The sequence below is a fragment of the Styela clava genome, unplaced genomic scaffold, assembly GCF_964204865.1.
Source record: "Styela clava unplaced genomic scaffold, kaStyClav1.hap1.2 HAP1_SCAFFOLD_18, whole genome shotgun sequence".
Lineage (NCBI taxonomy): Eukaryota > Metazoa > Chordata > Ascidiacea > Stolidobranchia > Styelidae > Styela > Styela clava.
Window position 1 is genome coordinate 2501 of NW_027556465.1, and position 7500 is coordinate 10000.

Genomic DNA, 7500 nt, shown 5'->3' on the forward strand with positions numbered 1-7500 from the left:
AACGGCAGCCCGCCGAACACCGGCACTGCGTACAGTGCAGGCGAACGACAAGCCAGCCGAACGGCGACGGCCGCACACAGAGAGCGCGCGGCATCCATTCCTCGATCCGCCGCCGGGCCGCACCGCCCGCGCGCTGTAACACCCCCGCCGGAGCGGAGGCCACCTTCGCGCGGGGACTTAGACCGACGGCAAACCTGTCGTGACCCGCGCCGGTCGCTAGTGCGCTGAGACGGTGCGCGAGCCGACTCGGCAGCGGCGCCTTAAGCGTCCGCGAACCGAGACGGTGCGCCCCCGCACCCAACTGAAAGCGAGCCGGCGACCTGACGGGCCCTCCCGTTTGCCTCTCAACGGTTTCACGTACTCTTGAACTCTCTCTTCAAAGTGCTTTTCAACTTTCCCTCACGGTACTTGTCCGCTATCGGTCTCGCGACCGTATTTAGTCTTAGGTGGAGTTTACCACCCGCTTTGGGCTGCATTCCCAAACAACCCGACTCCGAGAAGACCCGAAGCGGCCAAGGCAAGCGCCCCTATGGGCCTAACACCCGCCGTGGGACGAGGCCTCGATCAGAAGGACACCGGCGCTCGCCGTTAGCCGCACTGGGACTTCCGTACGTCACAACTCGGCGCGCTCGAAAAGCGCGCAGATTCGACGCTGGACTCTTCCCGGTTCACTCGCCGTTACTCAGGGAATCCCTGTTGGTTTCTTTTCCTCCGCTTAATAATATGCTTAAATTCAGCGGGTGCTCTCGCCTGAACTCAGGTCGTATGTGTCAAGCGGGCCGCTTCTTACACGGCCCGCTGGCATCGCAAGTCGTCGCCGCCGGCGCCGACCGAGCGCGTACCGTCGCCGCCTTGGCCCACGGTCGGTCTTGATCTCGTGACCGGACCGACCGACCTGGACCCGCCCCTCGAACGTAGTTGAACACGTCGAGGGGCCGGCGGTGTACGGGACACGCGGTCGCGCCGAGAAAGCTCGGCGACCGCTTCAACTTGGGGCGACGCCCGGCCGTCTTCGCAGAGGCCAGGCGACGGCCCTCGGGTGAGGACGAACGCGACCCTGAGGCAGACGCGGTCCCGGGATTGACCCGAGACCGCAATTCGCGTTCAGAAGGTCGACGTTCAATGTGTTCTGCAATTCACATTACTTCTCGCACTTGGCTGCGTCCTTCATCGACTCGCGAGCCGAGTGATCCACCGTTAAGAGTCGTCCTCGACGTTTCGCCCGGCGCCGAAGCGCGCGGACGTCACACTGTGGGATCGACCACAAAACCACCACCGACAACAACTGCACAAAAACACCAACAAACGGCGCCGAGCGACCGCCGGGCTGGGCCGGCGGCACATCGAGCGCGGTGCCCAGAAGCCACCATCGCACTCGGCTGCCTTGCTATGCCAACGTGTTACGCGTGTCGCACGGGGCGGAACCCCGATTGACGGCCGCCCTCTCGGCGGCACCCAAAGACAATTAAGTGCGCGGTCGGCCGGGGCCTACCACCACTTTCGGTAATGATCCTTCCGCAGGTTCCCCTACGGAAACCTTGTTACGACTTTTACTTCCTCTAAATGATCAAGTTTGATCGTCTTCTCGACACGCCGACGCGGCCGTTGCCAGCCGCGACGGGGCCGATCCAAGGATCTCACTAAACCATTCAATCGGTAGTAGCGACGGGCGGTGTGTACAAAGGGCAGGGACGTAATCAACGCAAGTTGATGACTTGCGCTTACTGGGAATTCCTCGTTCAAGGGAAACAATTGCAAGTCCCTATCCCAATCACGAATGAGGTTCAACGGGTTACCCGGACCTTTCGGCCTAGGTTAGACACTCGCTGCTTCACTCAGTGTAGCGCGCGTGCGGCCCCGGACATCTAAGGGCATCACAGACCTGTTATTGCTCAATCTCGTGTGGCTAAACGCCACTAGTCCCTCTAAGAAGTTAGACGCCGACCGAGAAGGTCGCGTAACTATTTAGCATGCCAGAGTCTCGTTCGTTATCGGAATTAACCAGACAAATCGCTCCACCAACTAAGAACGGCCATGCACCACCACCCACAGAATCAAGAAAGAGCTCTCAATCTGTCAATCCTACCTGTGTCCGGGCCGGGTGAGTTTCCCCGTGTTGAGTCAAATTAAGCCGCAGGCTCCACTCCTGGTGGTGCCCTTCCGTCAATTCCTTTAAGTTTCAGCTTTGCAACCATACTTCCCCCGGAACCCAAAGACTTTGGTTTCCCGGAAGCTGCCGGAAAGGTCGTCATGGTAACGCCTCCCGATCGCTAGTTGGCATCGTTTATAGTCAGAACTAGGACGGTATCTGATCGTCTTCGAACCTCTGACTTTCGCTCTTGATTAAAGAAAACATTCTTGGCGAATGCTTTCGCAGTAGTTCGTCTTCCGCCGATCCAAGAATTTCACCTCTAACGGCAGAGTACGGACGCCCCCGTCTGTCCCTCTTAATCATTACCTCGTGCTCCGAAAACCAACAAAATAGAACCGAGGTCCTATTCCATTATTCCATGCAACACTATGCAGGCGAACAGCCTGCTTTGAACACTCTAATTTTTTCAAAGTAAACTTATCGGCCACCGCCGACACTCAGTCAAGAGCACCGACGGAGAACCGAAGGTGAGGCGAACGCAACCAGTGACACGCCTTGCGACGGACCGGCGGCGCTCGCCCAAAATCCAACTACGAGCTTTTCAACCGCAACAACTTTAGCATACACTGTTGGAGCTGGAATTACCGCGGCTGCTGGCACCAGACTTGCCCTCCAATGGATACTCGTTAAGAGTTTTAGGATGTACTCATTCCAATTACAGGGCCTCGTTAGAGTCCTGTATTGTTATTTTTCGTCACTACCTCCCCGTGTCGGGAATGGGTAATTTGCGCGCCTGCTGCCTTCCTTGGATGTGGTAGCCGTTTCTCAGGCTCCCTCTCCGGAATCGAACCCTGATTCCCCGTTACCCGTTATCACAAAGGTAGGCACGTAGCGTACCTTCGACAGTTGATAGGGCAGACACTTGAATGATACGTCGTCGGTGCAGAGACCGTACGATCCGCGTGGTTATCCAGAGTCATCAAACGTCACAGGACGAACCCGGTCGGTTTTGATCTGATAAAAGCGCGCCTCCCGAAGTCGGCGCTTAATGCATGTATTAGCTCTAGAATTACCACAGTTATCCACTTCGCTTACGAGACCAAATAAACCAAGACTGATTTAATGAGCCATTCGCAGTTTCGCTTTACGAGAACTCGTACTTGCACCTGCATGGCTTAATCTTTGAGACAAGCATATCACTACTGGCAGGATCAACCAGATAGCTGCGACAGCTGCGCTCGGCCCTTGCTGGGCCGCCCGGCGCGTGCTCGTCGCATTCGTTTAAGACCGAGGCGATCGCCTGCGGCCGTACTCAGCTTCGACAGTCGCTGGCCGCGACGTCCACGCTCTCGCCGGCAGTGCCAGGCGGAGCGATTTGCGTTTTTTCTTTGCTCGCCCTCTCTCGGGCTCGATCCATTCAGTTTCGCACAAACAAGAGCTCTGCCGGCCGCCTGCAGCGGTGCCTAAAACCCGGGCATAACAATGCGACCGTTCTGCTAGGCCGACAAGCGCTCAAGCCAGACGCTCGATCGAACGCCCCCTACATATTAGTCGAGACAACGGCTCGCTCATTAGCATCGCGTTTGTACTTTAACTTTTTTCGGCTCGGCTTCTTTCGACGCCGATGCCGGCGACGCAGCACTCTCTCGCCCGCCAGCCACCGAGAAAAGGGTGCGCTCCGACCGGCCCCGCACCGCTCTTTCTTGGCTCATTCGAAATTACTGTCTTTCGCTCTGACATGCCTTACCTAGGGTTAGGTTAGTATGCTTGCACGTTTGTACTTTAACTTTTTTCGGCTCGGCTTCTTTCGACGCCGATGCCGGCGACGCAGCACTCTCTCGCCCGCCAGCCACCGAGAAAAGGGTGCGCTCCGACCGGCCCCGCACCGCTCTTTCTTGGCTCATTCGAAATTACTGTCTTTCGCTCTGACATGCCTTACCTAGGGTTAGGTTAGTATGCTTGCACGTTTGTACTTTAACTTTTTTCGGCTCGGCTTCTTTCGACGCCGATGCCGGCGACGCAGCACTCTCTCGCCCGCCAGCCACCGAGAAAAGGGTGCGCTCCGACCGGCCCCGCACCGCTCTTTCTTGGCTCATTCGAAATTACTGTCTTTCGCTCTGACATGCCTTACCTAGGGTTAGGTTAGTATGCTTGCACGTTTGTACTTTAACTTTTTTCGGCTCGGCTTCTTTCGACGCCGATGCCGGCGACGCAGCACTCTCTCGCCCGCCAGCCACCGAGAAAAGGGTGCGCTCCGACCGGCCCCGCACCGCTCTTTCTTGGCTCATTCGAAATTACTGTCTTTCGCTCTGACATGCCTTACCTAGGGTTAGGTTAGTATGCTTGCACGTTTGTACTTTAACTTTTTTCGGCTCGGCTTCTTTCGACGCCGATGCCGGCGACGCAGCACTCTCTCGCCCGCCAGCCACCGAGAAAAGGGTGCGCTCCGACCGGCCCCGCACCGCTCTTTCATGGCTCATTCGAGTTTACTGTCTTTCGCTCTGACATGCCTTACCTAGGGTTAGGTTAGTATGCTTGCACGTTTGTACTTTAACTTTTTTCGGCTCGGCTTCTTTCGACGCCGATGCCGGCGACGCAGCACTCTCTCGCCCGCCAGCCACCGAGAAAAGGGTGCGCTCCGACCGGCCCCGCACCGCTCTTTCTTGGCTCATTCGAAATTACTGTCTTTCGCTCTGACATGCCTTACCTAGGGTTAGGTTAGTATGCTTGCACGTTTGTACTTTAACTTTTTTCGGCTCGGCTTCTTTCGACGCCGATGCCGGCGACGCAGCACTCTCTCGCCCGCCAGCCACCGAGAAAAGGGTGCGCTCCGACCGGCCCCGCACCGCTCTTTCATGGCTCATTCGAGTTTACTGTCTTTCGCTCTGACATGCCTTACCTAGGGTTAGGTTAGTATGCTTGCACGTTTGTACTTTAACTTTTTTCGGCTCGGCTTCTTTCGACGCCGATGCCGGCGACGCAGCACTCTCTCGCCCGCCAGCCACCGAGAAAAGGGTGCGCTCCGACCGGCCCCGCACCGTTCTTTCATGGCTCATTCGAGTTTACTGTCTTTCGCTCTGACATGCCTTACCTAGGGTTAGGTTAGTATGCTTGCACGTTTGTACTTTTAACTTTTTTCGGCTCGGCTTCTTTCGACGCCGATGCCGGCGACGCAGCACTCTCTCGCCCGCCAGCCACCGAGAAAAGGGTGCGCTCCGACCGGCCCCGCACCGCTCTTTCTTGGCTCATTCGAAATTACTGTCTTTCGCTCTGACATGCCTTACCTAGGGTTAGGTTAGTATGCTTGCACGTTTGTACTTTAACTTTTTTCGGCTCGGCTTCTTTCGACGCCGATGCCGGCGACGCAGCACTCTCTCGCCCGCCAGCCACCGAGAAAAGGGTGCGCTCCGACCGGCCCCGCACCGCTCTTTCATGGCTCATTCGAGTTTACTGTCTTTCGCTCTGACATGCCTTACCTAGGGTTAGGTTAGTATGCTTGCACGTTTGTACTTTAACTTTTTTCGGCTCGGCTTCTTTCGACGCCGATGCCGGCGACGCAGCACTCTCTCGCCCGCCAGCCACCGAGAAAAGGGTGCGCTCCGACCGGCCCCGCACCGCTCTTTCATGGCTCATTCGAGTTTACTGTCTTTCGCTCTGACATGCCTTACCTAGGGTTAGGTTAGTATGCTTGCACGTTTGTACTTTAACTTTTTTCGGCTCGGCTTCTTTCGACGCCGATGCCGGCGACGCAGCACTCTCTCGCCCGCCAGCCACCGAGAAAAGGGTGCGCTCCGACCGGCCCCGCACCGCTCTTTCTTGGCTCATTCGAAATTACTGTCTTTCGCTCTGACATGCCTTACCTAGGGTTAGGTTAGTATGCTTGCACGTTTGTACTTTAACTTTTTTCGGCTCGGCTTCTTTCGACGCCGATGCCGGCGACGCAGCACTCTCTCGCCCGCCAGCCACCGAGAAAAGGGTGCGCTCCGACCGGCCCCGCACCGCTCTTTCTTGGCTCATTCGAAATTACTGTCTTTCGCTCTGACATGCCTTACCTAGGGTTAGGTTAGTATGCTTGCACGTTTGTACTTTAACTTTTTTCGGCTCGGCTTCTTTCGACGCCGATGCCGGCGACGCAGCACTCTCTCGCCCGCCAGCCACCGAGAAAAGGGTGCGCTCCGACCGGCCCCGCACCGCTCTTTCTTGGCTCATTCGAAATTACTGTCTTTCGCTCTGACATGCCTTACCTAGGGTTAGGTTAGTATGCTTGCACGTTTGTACTTTAACTTTTTTCGGCTCGGCTTCTTTCGACGCCGATGCCGGCGACGCAGCACTCTCTCGCCCGCCAGCCACCGAGAAAAGGGTGCGCTCCGACCGGCCCCGCACCGCTCTTTCTTGGCTCATTCGAAATTACTGTCTTTCGCTCTGACATGCCTTACCTAGGGTTAGGTTAGTATGCTTGCACGTTTGTACTTTAACTTTTTTCGGCTCGGCTTCTTTCGACGCCGATGCCGGCGACGCAGCACTCTCTCGCCCGCCAGCCACCGAGAAAAGGGTGCGCTCCGACCGGCCCCGCACCGCTCTTTCATGGCTCATTCGAGTTTACTGTCTTTCGCTCTGACATGCCTTACCTAGGGTTAGGTTAGTATGCTTGCACGTTTGTACTTTAACTTTTTTCGGCTCGGCTTCTTTCGACGCCGATGCCGGCGACGCAGCACTCTCTCGCCCGCCAGCCACCGAGAAAAGGGTGCGCTCCGACCGGCCCCGCACCGCTCTTTCTTGGCTCATTCGAAATTACTGTCTTTCGCTCTGACATGCCTTACCTAGGGTTAGGTTAGTATGCTTGCACGTTTGTACTTTAACTTTTTTCGGCTCGGCTTCTTTCGACGCCGATGCCGGCGACGCAGCACTCTCTCGCCCGCCAGCCACCGAGAAAAGGGTGCGCTCCGACCGGCCCCGCACCGCTCTTTCATGGCTCATTCGAGTTTACTGTCTTTCGCTCTGACATGCCTTACCTAGGGTTAGGTTAGTATGCTTGCACGTTTGTACTTTAACTTTTTTCGGCTCGGCTTCTTTCGACGCCGATGCCGGCGACGCAGCACTCTCTCGCCCGCCAGCCACCGAGAAAAGGGTGCGCTCCGACCGGCCCCGCACCGTTCTTTCATGGCTCATTCGAGTTTACTGTCTTTCGCTCTGACATGCCTTACCTAGGGTTAGGTTAGTATGCTTGCACGTTTGTACTTTAACTTTTTTCGGCTCGGCTTCTTTCGACGCCGATGCCGGCGACGCAGCACTCTCTCGCCCGCCAGCCACCGAGAAAAGGGTGCGCTCCGACCGGCCCCGCACCGCTCTTTCTTGGCTCATTCGAAATTACTGTCTTTCGCTCTGACATGCCTTACCTAGGGTTAGGT

The 7500-nt window shown here is 56.7% G+C and overlaps 2 non-coding genes and 1 pseudogene across 2 annotated transcripts; all 3 read right to left on the bottom strand.

Moving 5' to 3' along the window:
- LOC144418640 (large subunit ribosomal RNA) overlaps positions 1 to 764 on the bottom strand; it is a pseudogene marked incomplete at its 3' end in the record, with an annotated part of 3264 nt that extends 2500 nt beyond the window's left edge.
- A 288-nt stretch (positions 765 to 1052) lies between these two features.
- On the bottom strand, positions 1053 to 1206 carry LOC144418514 (5.8S ribosomal RNA). Its single transcript, XR_013473504.1, has one exon. It is a non-coding gene; the product is annotated as a 5.8S ribosomal RNA (ribosomal RNA).
- A 298-nt stretch (positions 1207 to 1504) lies between these two features.
- Positions 1505 to 3314, bottom strand: LOC144418545 (small subunit ribosomal RNA). Its single transcript, XR_013473535.1, has one exon. It is a non-coding gene; the product is annotated as a small subunit ribosomal RNA (ribosomal RNA).
- Between the last annotated feature and the right edge of the window lie 4186 nt (positions 3315 to 7500).